At 41.5% G+C, this 15302-nt stretch overlaps 1 long non-coding RNA gene across 1 annotated transcript in view; it reads left to right on the top strand.

Moving 5' to 3' along the window:
- The window catches only part of LOC114011108 (uncharacterized), a 171326-nt gene that overhangs the window by 80960 nt on the left and 75064 nt on the right, over positions 1-15302 (top strand). Inside the window, exons 5-6 of the long non-coding RNA XR_003552865.2 lie at positions 1362-1894; positions 2457-2585. This is a non-coding gene — a long non-coding RNA (uncharacterized LOC114011108). The remainder of the gene's footprint in view (positions 1-1361; positions 1895-2456; positions 2586-15302) is intronic.

Raw genomic sequence — 15302 nt, 5'->3', positions numbered from 1 at the left:
GCAAACAGGAGTGTGTAGGAAATTTTGAGAGACCTGTATGCCAAGCTGGTAGGAAATTTCATCGCTAAAGCTCTACTCTTTTTGAAGAAAAACAGGAATATATGCCTTATTTTCAAATTATTTGGGCACCCCTAACTCTGGTGCATCTGTGAGCTGTTAGTAACCTCTGTACGTGTCTGCTATGTGTCTGCAGAAGGTAGAGGTGTGGATGTCCAGCCGTTTGTTACAGTAAGGAAAGAAAGCTGATCATCTCTGTACAGTTTCTAGTAACTGGAATGGTTGTAATTATACTAAAAACACACAAAAAGATATCAAATAAGCTGTCTGATGTTCTGCCTTTTCACTGTATTCAGTGTAAAAAGGACCTTCTGATAATTAGAGGAGCGACGAGTGCTCTTAAAACCCCATTATCATGTATACTTTGTGGTTGCATAGGTTTTGGAATTGGATGATGGTAGTACAAAGCAGTATGAAAAGGTACTAAATTTAAATCAGATGAGAGGAAATAATAAAAGCAAAGAGAAAAGGCTGGCATTTTGTAGGTGCCTGAGTTTGGAGCATATGATTGCACATTTTCTTAACAACGATTCACCTCATCACTGAATGACCTATCTCAGGTCACAGCAAAATATACACACATTATAGTATCTAGCATCAGTTTTGTGCTTGTAGTGTACAATTTACAAGTTAGAAACCCAATTTCAGTGAAAACTGGACAAGTCCTCTTTTGCTTTTGGGATACAGGTTAAATAATCTGCATGGCACCTATAACAATGTCTGAATCAATGAAAAGGTTTGCCCTGACCCGACTAACTCCTGGGGAGACTTGTCTTCTAATTAACACTCTGCCTGTCTTAAATTGTTGTCTGTAAGTGAATGTTTTTGGCTTTTCATATTCTTCTGTTGGGCTATTTGTTGTAAATATGTATCTCCCTCTTTTTTACAAGGGACTAGTAATTATCCAGGGCTTTATGAAATTCAGTTCTTTTTACTGTAATAACTATAAAGCTGATTTAATGATAGCTATTCATGCCAATAAACATTTAAATATTTTACAGCAGCTATATCAATAGTGTATTAATTGTAAATGCCATTTACTAGAACACAGTCATTTGTTGTTTTGCAGATGAATCCACTCATTGAAGTGCTAGAACATACTGATTTTGCCATTTTCTCTCCAACCCAGGCAGAACGAGGTTCCTGAGATAAAAGGAAACTTTAATAAGGGAATTTTAACAACATGCTGCTGTAAGAAGCTAAGAAGGTTTAGCAGAAACATATTTGAGCTAGTTATAGAAATTGACTGAGGGGCAATTAGATCATTTCACAGACAAGAGACTTTGTTGTTGTTTCTTCCACAGGGGAAAATTAATACATCCCAAAGCGTGGAACTAGCCTGGGAGATCCCTTGACTTCCTGACTGCATTGTCTGGGATGATAAACTCGAGGGAGAATGAAGATTTGAGCTCATGTATCCCATGCCAGTGCTGTCATTGCCAGAATACTCTAGAGCCTGCAAATTCCTTTGTCACCCTCCACATGAACAGGGCTCTGTTTGGCCTCACAGGAGGCTCTGATGTGACAGAGCCCCTGGATATTTTGCAGAGCAGAGATGCTGCTCTTTGCTCAGCCCTGGTAACAAGTTCCTGGTGTGGTGTTTAGTGTTTTGTGTTGGCTGCGCTGTGGCTGGAGGCAAAGCATCGATGGAGAGGCTTGGAATGAATGGTGGGAAGTGATTTAAGCACAACGCGGCGGAGGAGCCGGAATGCCATGTGTGGTGTCTGCTGTCACTGGCAGCACAACAGTGGAACACTGAGCTGGGACGGAAGGGAATGAGGATGGAGGAAATGGGGATTAAAAAACTTTTATTAATGAAACAGCTGTAACACCTTAGGTAAATTTTCTGTTTTCCTTGGCTATCACTGGTGTCTGTTGTCCTCATTAATTTTTAGTGCATGACAGCAGCATGCTTTTATTTCTTTATTTTTCCTTCCATCTTATCATTGAGTTGAAATAATGAATATAATTAAAGAAAGAATAGTATATATTGCCAAGAATTCTTTTTTTCTTGACTATTGCTGCTACCCTGCAATGTGAGCCCATCTGTCCTGTACTTCGCCCACTCAAATTGCTGGCAGATCTTTTGTTAAAGCCACTGCATGTACTGTAGGTCCCGCGGGGTTTAAAGTCTTTTCTCATATACCCAGGCAGGTGTTGCCATCCATAGAGTTCTGATGATCCTGGGGATGGCTGAAACGTGTTAACTACTACCTGTCTTGTACTCACTTTGGGTGAAACCCCTCACATGTTATCTTTGCACGCAGGTGTTGTGGTTTTTGAGGCCTCAGGGCATCAAAAATCAGTTTATAAGACAACTTCCTGAAGTTTCTTTCCTGACTCTACTCTTTCACCTGTTATAGGCTCTTCTGACACCATCTGTATTCTTGCAACCATAGGTTTAGATGTCACGTTCCCATCTTCTAATGTCTATGGAGAGGAGGAGAAATGACTTTCCAAAGACAAGCCAGCTGACAAGGAGTGTGATTTTAAAACAGGCAAGACTGTTGGAAAGAAAAACCTCTTTGGTAAGTGCAGAGGGAGCAATGATCTTTGTGGTAATCCAACTCACTTTGTAGCAGTTCCTGATTAGAGTGGCCAAATATTTACTGGTTCTTACGACCCATATGCTACCACTGCTGGGGGAATACTCTGCTATTAATTGTTTTGCATGTAGATCAACTGAACTGCAAATCAGCTTTTTTCTCTAAAGTAATGCCAGTAATGACAGACAGCCCAGCAGAACTGAAATCTGATGCTTGTTCGGTTTGCCTGGATCTGTGGCCTCCTGTTCTTCATATGGTATGGATGGATGCTCTTTTCTGTTCTGCACATCCATGTTTGCTGGTGGGCAGCTTCTCTGCTTCTCCCTTCAGGGACAGGCAGAGAACCACTGGGAAGTCTCTTCTGAGTCTTCTGTTACCCGGCAAGGCTCTGCTCTTTGGAACCCCCATGCGGTCTGAGAGGAAGGAGAGAGGGAAAACCTGTTTTCTCTAAGAGAGAACAAGAGTCATGGTGTGTTTCAGTTGTCTTGTCCCATCTGTCCGTCCCCCCTCCATCCCCCCCCGAGTTTATACAGAATACTTTGCACAAAAATTTCATGTTTTAGGGTTTTAGGTTCAATGAGCCTTTGACTATTTCTAGCAAAGACTGAAGAAGACCAGATTCACAAATTCTCCATGAAATAGAGGTAGATGTGACTGGTTGTGGTTTGGAAGAGATTGTTTGGATTCAGAGAAGAGCTAGGATGTGAACAGACAAGAAGAATAAGAAGACATTTTGTTTGGTTTTTCTTGGAAGGGAGGTTATAGAAAGGATTCGTGGTAAAGCTGCAGATGCATTCACACAGAAGTGACATGGCTGCTGACTGACAATCCAGCAAGTTCCATTAAGTTGCCAGGAAATGAATGGGTTTACTGAATTTGCACATGGATCTAGTCAGATGCTTTGGGAAAGGGGTGCTTATCACTGGAGTGCAAACCAGCAAAATGTGTTGGCGATGTCTCTCCTTTTCAGAGTGGTGAAGCCAAGCACATACTGTCTGTACACCAGTATAGTTTGTGTGCTGAACTTCTTGACATGAAGTTCAGATACAGAAAGCACTCAGTTGGTCATGGAATTAGGACGTAAATTTGAAAGTTTCTGGCATAGTGTACTATGCTTTTACAGTGTTCTTTCCTGTAGTGGAATCCTTGCCTGGTCCTTTCCCTCCTGCTAGTATTCATGACAGTGATTTCCAGTTCTCTGGCTGCATCTAAGGGAAGAGCTGAATGGCCAATTTTAAAATATTTGAATTATTTTTTCTTCCTTTTGCTTTCTTGCTCCAATACTTGGTTTGTATGGTAGGTGGAAAAGATGATGTTTTCTGGCTGGTTCCAACCAGAAGACATCTGGTTCCTCAGAGGTATGCTTAGTATAGGTGTATTTTTCCTGTTTTGAATCTTTCAACTCTTTCCTTCCTCTCTTCAGGTTCTGTCAGCTTCTTTCTTGCATTACCTCTTCATTTGTGCAGGATCTTTCTAATCACAACACTTTCCAGTTTCCACCCCTTCTTTCACCCATGCTCAATGTCTGTCATTTCTTTCTTCCTTCAGGAACTACCTGCTCCACCTGTCTTTCACAATCTACTACCTGTACCCTTATCTACTGATTTTCCACAATGTTTTTCACTGCACCAATCAGCTGGTTTTAATTTTGTTCCCTTTTTTTTTTTTTTTTTTCCATGTTCTTCCAGCAAGGTTTTAATCTGTTACCCTACTTAGGTATTATTGTGTAGTTTTACCTTCACCTGGCTTTTATCAGGCCATAGTCTGCAGCCTCCAAAATTCCCTGTGCAAGACAAAATTTCCAAGCTGAGAAAATTCATTTTTTTTGAAGTCATGTTAATTTCACATTATGAAAAAAAGTTATAAACTCAGAGAGTTCATAGAAAAAAGCTTTTCATTCACAAACATTATAACATCCCAGCAGGACTGTGTATTTGCATCCTGTGTTTTATATTTTCCTCCCATCTTTGTTTGGATCTTGGAAGGCTGAAATGCTTTCTGGGGGGAAAATTCACACCGTAAGACCCATGAATACTAAGATTGCTGTCTTAAGCTTTATCAGAACTAGGAATCTGAAAACTATAAACCCTATCAAAGGTAAGTAAGTATACAGCATGTAACCCTGTCATTTGCACAACCTGACTTGATCACTGATTATTTTCTTACTAAAACCCTCCGGATTTCTTCTCCTGTAGGGCAGTATGGAAAGCACAGAGCAATCATGCCAGTCGGCACCTGTCTGTAAGTAGTTTTGACATTTGAGCTGGATGGAGTAGAGTAGGAGCATGGGACTGGAGATGTCACCTGTATTCCCCAACTACCAGAACTGCTGTTTTCTTATCCTGGGTCTGGAATTAGAGAACCCTTTACAGAAATGGATCAAACCGTGTTGTTAAAAGCCACAAGGTTTTGCTGGCATTTCTCCTACTGATGGGCTTTATCCAGAGCTATGCTGTTCTGACAAGTAATTTCTAGCCATGACCAACCTGGAACTACTTGCTTTTGTCCTTTAGCTCATATTGCTCGTTTCCCTCCCCAGTGCTTATCTCTTCTGTTGCCTTGCCGTCTCAGCCTGTGGTTAGCGATCTTACTCCCTCCCAGCCTTCATTTTATTGGACTAAGAAAACCAGGCTTTTTTAGTCTGCTCTTGTAATAGACTTGCCATTCCCCAGGTGCTCCTAGTAATTCTCCTCTCTGCCTGCTAAAGCTTCTGCAATTCTGGTTCAGCGGGAGCTGCAGGTCCCCAGCATGCCCCAAACCCAAGCTTGACTGTAGGTTAGCTCGGTTCCTTTTTTAAAAGGTGATGCTTTTAATCACAGAATTTGCATGGTTTTAGTATGGATGTTACAGAGAGATAATGCCAGTTCTGCCACAGACGTCCAGCAGTGTCCTGTCCTTGCTCTCCATTCCCTAGGCATGTGCCTAGTGCTGGTGTCACAAAGGTGGCCTCTTTTATGTATTCCTTCATGCGAGCAGCTGTTAAAATAACACCAGCAGGCATTATAAAATAATAATGAATAGTAATGATCCCAGGAGTAGCCTGCCCCTCCATTAGCTCAGCTGGAGGGTAGGATAAATTGTAGTACATTCTAGTTAAGAGTTTAAAGTCGGTGGGGGATATGAGACAACCCCACTCTATGCAGATGCTTCACCATGGATGTCTGCAAAGCTGTGCCTCTGCTGACTTGCCTGTTTAACAGGCAACTTGGCTGCCATGAGCACTCCCTGTTAAGCTGGTTTTGTGCTCCATTATCGAGGTGCAGGAAGAAAGCAAGCACACGCTCTAGTGATCCATACTGCTCGTGCATACCTCATGGAAAATCTTTTAATAGAAAGAAACGGGCATAATCAAGAGAAGGTCTCATGGGCAGCTCTAGGGGTGATTACTGGCCTTACTTATCATTATCCCAGGATAACTGCAAGTAGAAAGAGATGTTACAATCTATGTGTTGAGGCTGCAGCTTCACAGGAAATGAAAGTATTTGAGAATCAGGATGAATGAGTGTACAAAGCCATTTGATTATACGTAAGCGTACAAAGCCTGAAGTGTCTTCTGCTGGAACAGTCTGTTTTACTTATTGTCCACTGATGGGGACTGTGTGCAGCATTTTTCTCTATTATTGAGTATTTATAAGGTGTTGTGAAGCCTTGCAGTATTACTTGGATCAGACAAATATTATATGCATTTATTCTGTGCTGTCAGTGGTAGTGAGACAGCCAGACCCTACGTCAGCTGGCTACGTATTTCGTTTTGGTTTGGGCTGCTAGGATCATGCATAGTGCTCCCATTGGCAGCATAGCAAAGCAGCTCCCAAATTAAAAAGAATCTCACATGATCCTGATGGAAGTGTCGAGAAGTAACGTCTCTGATAATCCAATAAATGGCTTTCCCCCTGCTGATACTCCTCATTTCTCACATGGGAGAAGTATGAAAGAAGAGTGTTCTTCCTATTTTAGGAATTTACCAGTCATTGCAGAATCATAAAAAAATGGTGTGGAAGAGACTAGTGAAATCTGATGAGGAATGAAAAACATGCCTCAACCTGGCAGCATTATGCATGAGGCTAATAATGAATCATGTGATCACTTCAGTCAGATTGTGCATGCCGGTGAAATGTAGCTATTGTTTTTTCTGTCATTTATTTCACAGTTTTGCCTGTCTCCTCAGCTGTAATTATCATTCCATCGGGGTTCTAAGAAAGCAGAACCATCTGGGGAAATCAGCATTGCTTCACTCAGTCTTAGCTGGAATTAAAATGATCTGCTCTGAAGACGATGAAGGAGAAAAAAAATCCAAAATATCTTGTCATAGGAATTAACCAGGACTGTTGACCAGCATTCACAGTTCAATATGAGAAAGAAATGTTATTTAATTAGATACTGGAATGTACAGTAGCATTATAAAAAAAAAGGAAGGAGAAAGTTTGCTCTTATTTTTTGTATAGCAGATAAGTTGTCTTGCAATTCTGATGCATGTATACTTTCATGGAAGCCAATGAATCGTTTCTGCTTATAAAGATGACAGGATGAGGCCAGCATGTGTTAAAATCAGTGAAATATATTAATGCTCATTCCTAAAATATGACCTCATATTCTCAGGGCTGCAGAAATGGAGGATGTTCAGTAAATTAGTCCAACAGCTTTTTACCTCTAGGTTTGAACCCTGCTTAGATCACCAATTGAAATGAATCTCTGTCTTCATCTGAAGCAAGTCTCCTCTGAATATTTATTGACATCACAAAACTGCTTTGGCATCTGGCACAATTTGACATGATTAATTGTCACTGTTCAAAGAGAACAGGGAAATAGAGCAGCATGCTGTTGTAGTGTCTGAGTGTCTGCACAGTGACTGCTAAACTCGTGTCGTTGCTGTTGGGCCTACGCTTTCCAAAACATGCAGGAAGCTAATATTAACAAAAAAATGTTGTGTGTATGTGGGTGAGGGAGAAGGGTAATAAACAAACATGTCAGCAAGGCACTCGGTTGTTGAAAACTACCATCTATCAAACACGATTCAAGACCAATGTCTTAAGTGATGCTTGCTGCTTACCATTTTAATTTGTCTCATAAAATTATCAGTGCAAAGAACACATTGGCTAAATTAACGAATAATATGAGAATTAAAGTCACATCAGGCAAATGAATAATTCTGTGAGCGTTGGAGCAAACAAAGCCTGATGTTTTATGAATTTGTATCCAGTGTTTTGACAGGACAGAATCTATTAAAGCATGAGTTTTTCCTGTTAGGATTTTTGTGTCATTTCTCTGCTGTGCAGATCCTATGGTACCTGGTAATAACTTATTTTGTAGCCTGTCCCTTGGTGAGAACTACACGGTGTCTCTCCTCTATCCAGCCTCAGCCATCAAACATCTGGCAGTGTATTACTGACTTTACCTGTGCAGCTGGGATAAGCTGGAATCAGAGCCTTTACTCAGTCCTGCATTTTTCTGATAATCTGCATTGCCCACGTGATTCTTGCTCTGGCTGCAGTGAGTCTGCAGTGAGGCAGACAAGTAAAGACCCACGTGGGAGAAAAGCCCAAGCTCTCAGTCATAAAGGCCATATGGGGGCAACTTGCCTGGACCATTTAGCTCTGAGCACTTGAGCACAGCCTTTCTGTTGAATTTAGGTGAACCTGCTCGAAAGAAGGGGACTGACAGATTTCATCGCTGCGTAAGCCTTGCTTTCCAATAAAAGCAGGTCAACCATTGTGCAGGAGCTGGGAGGAGCTCATATATTCCGGCTCTTGCCCTTTTTAATGAATTGGGGAATAGCAAATGACATCTGTCAGTCTCTGGAAAACAGATCTGAGGCTCTATCTCATTAAAGCGTACATCACAGCTGCTATCCAGTGTTAGAAAGGAAAATGTTTTAACTGATGAAAAAGAGAAGTAATGGAGGCAGTAACAGCACCACAGGTTAGAGTTCTTATTTGTTTCTTCCTTGGCTGTTACTTGATTTAGAGCTGGAAGGAGACTGGTGTTTCACTGCACAAGAAGGTCAGAAAAGATGTCTGAAATCATCAGGAAGAGTGTGGATGTGGAAATAGTGTTTTCACCCATCAAATTTTACAGCAGCTGAACAGAACTTTGAGAAATGTAGACCTCAAGTTTTGTAGAGTAGTTTTCCTTTGCCAAAAACACTAGCTAACTGGCTGCCCTCAGTGGGTGTTCCTAGCAGATGAAAACAACAGTGGAAAAAATCCCATGGAAAATGATACTCCTAAAATTTGTCAATAGTACAAGAATATAAATAGGAAGCGCTGTCTGTTAAGGACATTTACTTTTGTGCCTTTGTTTCTGCTTCGTATTGTTTATTGTGGAGGTACTTAAAAGCTGCTTATGTTTCTGTGGATGAATCTTCCTGTCTGACTGTTGATTCAATAGCATTACATGAAGCATAACAGAAAGAGGTGGGGGGAAAGAGCTCGTTCCTTCTGCAGTTCCATACAGCTGCTTCAGGTGGCTACGCTGTCTCCACTGATACGTGTGCAGGCATATCTCCCTCTGAATGCACACAGGCATTTTTTCTTTTCAGGGTGATTGCCATGCTCGCTGTCTTGCTGTTTTGATGTGATTTGGTTTAAGTTTCAAAGTTATTTTAGATTTTATGACAGTGTGCATTTATAAAAATACATGCCTTTATTCATAATTAAAGAAGCTTTTATTACATTTATTCTTGGAAATGAGGTAGCACATAGCAGTGAATTCATTAGGCCCAGCACCTGTAGCTCAGGGGCTCAGCTGTTGAGGAAAGACGCTCCTTTCCCCTCACAGCTCAAACTCTAGGTAAGTGCCCCACATTAGATATGGCCTGGGGTGAGGGGAGGAAGGGCGGTGTATAGAAGTAAAGAAGAGGTGTTACAGGTATGGATCAATGAGGAAACATAAAAAGCTATGATTGAGAAACTGAAGAATGAACGAGTGTCCTTAGATCTTGTGTGCAGCTATCCTGATCTCACTTCACTGATCACTTGGATAATCTCCTTCCTAGTCTGTGTTCAGCTCCTTTCATTGTAGACCACACACGATTTCTCTGGCCACCCATCAGATCACTTGAGCCAGTGTGGAGTGATTCTGACTTGTGAAATCGTTGTTAGCTGCATTTTGAATGAGGCTGCAGTGTCATTCCCAAGTTTTTCCCATTGCTCTTCCCATTTTTTTTTTCCTTGATCTTTTCAAACGTGGCTCCAAGCAGCAATAGCCTGCAAAACCACTGGCAAGTGAGCATGTCTGAAATGGAGGGTGCACTCTTTAGAGACAAACTAGACATGCTGATAAGGTACTCTCTGTACTTTCAGTGTTCCCCACATTTAGAAGCGCTCTCTTGGAACCATCCCCTTTCTGTGCTATTTCTTCTTCCAGATTTGGGTTTGGATGTGATTTGTGATGGCAGAATATCCTGGCAGAACAGAAGACCTCTCAGTCCATTTTCAGAATGAAAATGTCATGAAAGCAGGCCAAAAGACAGCGACATCAGAGCATGCAATTTGAAACAGAGTTTCTTAATTGTAGACTGGTGTTTCCCACTGAGTTTCCTATGGGTTTTGTGTGAGCATTTGCAGAATTCACTGTAAAATGAGACAGATTTACATTGATTTACATCATATAGCTATATAGATCAAGCAAGCAATAAGTTGATACATCTTCCAATGCAATATTCACTTGCTACAGTGTGGTCACTAAGAGGTCTTACTCATTAAAGCTTGTTCAAGGAAAATACTGTTTCAGGTCCCCAAAGGCACCAATAACCCTTAATTATGCTGACCAGCCTCACCTGGGGTCCATCCAGCCTAGCACCCGCCCCATGCATACACCACACCCTCTGCTCATTACTGCAGGAGCCCTATTTAAGCTGTGCCATGGGTGTTGCTCTGGGTTTAGAGCTACTAATTGTAGGGGCTGTCAAGTATTAGAACAGGCTGCCCTGGGAAGCAGCTGAGTTGCCGTTCCTGGAGGTATTTAAAGATGTGTAGATGTGGTGGTGTTTAGGGATGTGGTTTGGTGGTAGACTTGCTCTTAAAGATCTTTTTAAACCTGAATGATTCTATGATACTACATTATAGATGTACTTGTTTCTGTTACTGCTCTTGGCTTGTTTTTTCAATTTGCCAAATAATTGCCTTGCTTTTGCCTGAACTGTCCATGGGATGCATTGCTATTGCTGTTCCTGCTTGCATGGCGCTGGTGCCATGGGGCTGAGCCCTGATGGTGAGGCTGTTGGCCAACCTGTGTTGTGGCTGCCCTTAGCTTGCCTTCTCTCTTGGAGCTGCCCTTTTCTTGCTGCTCCCTGCAGGCACAAAACTCCCCATGAGTTCTCTAATTGCTTGTATTTTCAATGTTGTTATTCTAGTCTAAAGAGCTTCTGTAAAATGCAGAAGAAATTAAAAGGCTGTAACAGCTAATAGGATACAAGCCGGGCTCAAGAGTGAAGTTACCACCTCCAAAAAACTATGATGTTTTTTTCAGCAAAAATCAAAGTAGTTTTAAGTAGTAATGTATGAAGTTTAAAGACTGTGTAAAGGCAGCTGAAAGGGTTAGCAGTAGAAATTGCTGTGGAAACCCCCCTCTAATCTGCTGATGCTTACTTTTAAAAATTAATTTGAAGCCAGGTGGTTTCATCATGTTTGAAATGCAAACGCTGATCTTAGTGACTTCATCATTATTGTTTTCTGTTATTATTATTGATTCTCTTAATTCTGTATCTAGGCTAGTGCAGTTATCTTGGTGGTGTGCTTTCTGAATGATAAGTAGCGTTACCTACCTAGCTCTGCAAAAGAGGAAGAGAAACATAAGGAAAAAGTTCTTTCATGCTTTGGGAGCTAGAGGAGTGTGGCTCCGCAGAGACCCAGGAGCCCTGCGGGTGCAGCCATGCTGCTAAAGCAGTTGCTATCATGTGCCCACATAGTCCTGTGTGAAGAAAATGGGGCTGGCTCTGCAGTGCAGGGTACAAGGTAAGGTCAGCTGAAGCATTTGTGTATTATTAATTTCTTGTTGCACTTCACAGATTCTGAGATTGGAGTCTGTGCACCTATGGGCAGGATGTAAAAGAGAAATGAGATGGGATGGCTCTAAGCAGAGGGTTTCTCGTGGCTGGATTGCTGGTAGTGGGGGGAGGCGAACAGGGGATGTTTAATTCCACTCACTGCAGCTTTTCCAAATACAGAAGAGACTCCCCACCCATTTTGGTCCCTGTACAAAGTTTGGGAGCCCAATAGTGCCTCTAAACACATGCTGTTTTCATAGGTGGCAATCTTCTAACAATGTATTAAGTGGCATTTATTTCTAGCAATGTAGATACAATTCCCAAAGAACATAATTTGGCATCTGGCACTGACAACTCCTGGTTTTAATGCCTCTGCTATTCAGTAGCACTCTACTGTCACATCACAAAAGCCCTTCAGTAACTACTTGCACAGTTTGGAGCCCCCCTGAACCAACTGAGTAAGAAACCATCCACAAAATGATGCGAGTATCCTCAAAGCATCAAAAATTGTTCAGGAAATTAAACAGCCTATGGGCTTTGCTGGATTTATTCTTTTCATATGGTTGGTTTTGTGTGTAGTTTTGGCATTTTGTTGTGTGGTGGTTTTTTATTTTTTTAGTTGCTTGGGTTTTTTTTTTAACCAAAAATCAAGTTGTCTTAGGAAACAAACACATGTATCCCAAAACCATCTGTGATTCAGCAACAGAGAGAGATGACAAGCCGGGTTATGCTTGCTTTTTTCCTATTGTCACAAGCAAAGTGCCTAATCATAACACTCAAACATGTTTATTTGGTTGCTTCAAAATGGCATGTGATGGAAAGCAAAGTCTATATGCAACCATTTCCCAATTCTGCAGTTGGATTTAATAAATGCTGTTTGAGTTTATATTCCCTTGTTGGCTTATTTTGGGGAATTGCCCACCACTGTAAAATCTGAAAGTTCAAGAGAAGAAACTATGAAAGGGAATATCTAATTTCTATACTCTAGCTGCTCTTTCATTGCCTCAATTAATTTACACTTGTAAGTCCCTCAATTTATGGAAAATTATTGGAGTGGCAGTGTGCGCTATTCATAGCTGAGAGCTGGATTTTAATAAATGTAGGCTATTTAGTACATAGACATGGGTTTGTCTTTGAAATCCATCAAGGCTTGTCCAGCCTGCTCTGAATAATTTTAAGAAATCAGTGCATAATTAATGAAAAACACTATCAGATCTTTTGCCTGTGGGCTATCCATCCTTATTTCCAGTCAATGTGAGGTTTGTACAACAGTCAGAGTTAAAATTTCTGAACTTCTTCCCCTCCTTTAGACTGGCTCTACTTGCATACTATATGATTTATCTCTGCAAAATATAAATTGATAAATGGAAAACACTTGTTCAGTAGTGCACCTGAACTAGAAAGATAATTATTTATATAATGCATGCCATGGCAGTAAGTGTCAGGAATGTATTTCAAACCATGTGTCTCAGATCAAATTCTGATTTCTGTTTGCTGAAGTAAAACTGCAGCCTATAAAAATCCCACCCAGCTATCTGAAGGACTTAATCCAGGATGTTGTCCTCATCACTATATGCTTTTGTGCAATAATAATTTAGATGAAACTCGCAATTAAGTAATTTGTAATAAGGTCTTGATTTTTATAATCACAGTCACCGTGGGGAGTTAGCACGGGCTATAAACTGGACTCTGTTCCCTGGACAAACACTCCTGGCAGGCCTGTGTGCTGGCTTAGCCTTCGTCTGCCCAAGGAGCGCTCTTTAAGCGTGCAGTGTGACGTGGAAAGTGCAGGGAGGCACTCTGCTGCAGCGGGGTGAGTGTCTCGCTGCACTAATAGCTGGATAATGAGGTTTCCACAACTTTGTTCTGGATTGAATCATCTTGTACCTATTGTTGACCAGCATTGTATGCCCCTCCTCTTGTAGAGAGGGGTATCTGTGGGGATGAAAATTTTAAAGGATGTCTTGAAAGTCATGAGCCGGAGAAAGCGTGGTGTTGAGGGGGAAGAGGGAGGTTTCAGCTAAAGGTACCTCATGAGGAGTGTGTGGACAGGCTTGTCTGGATTGCAGATCATATAAGGAAACAGAACTGTCATTGCTTCTGATTCAGTAAAGGACTGGATTTTATTTATCTTGCTCTAAATATTTGATTGCTTCCACTTAATAGTAGATTGATCATTTCTTTCTATCCGTACACCTTGAAATGCTCAATAGAAACGGTCAGAATGAGGAAGGAAGAGGGGGAGAGAGGTATTAAGTTCTGTACAGCTACCACAATTCCCTTTTTGGCCATATAATATGTAAGTATATCTTACATAAACAAATTTATATAGGAATATGGATACATTGTAAACAAATATGTATAAATATACAGAATCCATCTGTCATAGTGAAGCAGACAATTATGTTTACTGATATCTATTAAAAAAAACAACCCAAACTCCAACAAACAAAACAAGAGCAGTTATTTTGGCCCCGGTTGCTTAAAACCTCTGCCTTTGGGACAGCTCGTCCTCATGCCACTAGGCTGATTTGACAGCTGCTGAGTTTTCCCTTGTACATCAAGACAGCGAGGAATAAAATGTAGTTTTCTGCTTGTTAGTCTCACTGAGTCATTTTTCAATTAATTATGGAAAGGAATTTATCTAGTTGTGGAAAATCTGGAAGTGAAATGAACCTGAATGTGAGATCAGGCTCACCCCGATGCTGGGGAGCTGCTGCCATGGTGCTGTGCTGGGCCTGGCTGTGCTTCCCCCTTGCTGGCAGGCCTGGGGCCTGGGTTTCCCCTGCCTGTCACTTAGATTTCCACACAATTATTAGAGAAGGGCTTCTGCCATACTCCTGAGGCTCAGTAGGGAGTGACTTGTGTTCAAGTAAAAGCAGTCGGCTGTTGTTATCTGGAAGCTCCTCTCATTGCCTTCGTGGTGGGTTTCACCTTCTGCCTCAGCACTTGGCCTCCCTTTGGCAGCTGAGGGATGGAGGAGGGTATTTCCCTTAGGTAGTGCGACTGATTTCAATTCGACCATCTGAAAGTGAGTATAGACTTTGCATGACAGTAGTTTTAGAAGGAATATCATTGTAGAAATGTATATTTTTAAAAAGGCCCCAGTTGCAAACTCTTAAGGGCTGACAGAGTCCATAAAAGTAATGTCAAGACAAGATGACTCCACATGTATCTCTTGCTTAATGTTACACCTCCCTCATTTCCAACTACAAGCCCACAAATAGCTTCCTAACTCATCATGTAATCTTAGCTTTGTAGTCATCTACCTGGAAAGCATAATTTTAACCCCTCCTTCTCCTGTTCTGGTGCCTCAGGACATCGGTAGCTGAGTGACCTTTTCCATATTTGCAGCATAAAGCTTTTAGTGACTGCTGGTATGTGCCTTTACTCAATGTTTTCTTCTGGTTTAATCTGTTATTTTTTCCCCTAGTATCTGTAACTGGCAGAGGGAAAGGCAGACTGTGCTCCTGGGCGGGCAGCTGTGGGAGACTTCGGGAGCGGAGCCTGGCTTTCCCTCCATGCCAGGCTATCTCCGCAAGATTAAAGCACTGACTACCCCACATTAAGCCACTTTCCGAATTGCAAAATTGCTTGTTTACAATTTACCAGCTATCTGCAAAGCCTCTATTAACCTGTAGAAGCAGGCAGAGATATCTCGCAAGCAGGAGAGGGAATTTTATGCCACTAGTCTTGACCAAGAGCTATGATTT

The sequence above is a fragment of the Falco peregrinus genome, chromosome 11 (assembly GCF_023634155.1).
Source record: "Falco peregrinus isolate bFalPer1 chromosome 11, bFalPer1.pri, whole genome shotgun sequence".
Lineage (NCBI taxonomy): Eukaryota > Metazoa > Chordata > Aves > Falconiformes > Falconidae > Falco > Falco peregrinus.
Note: the sequence above shows the minus strand (reverse complement) of the source record. Positions and strands in the feature narration are given on the sequence as shown.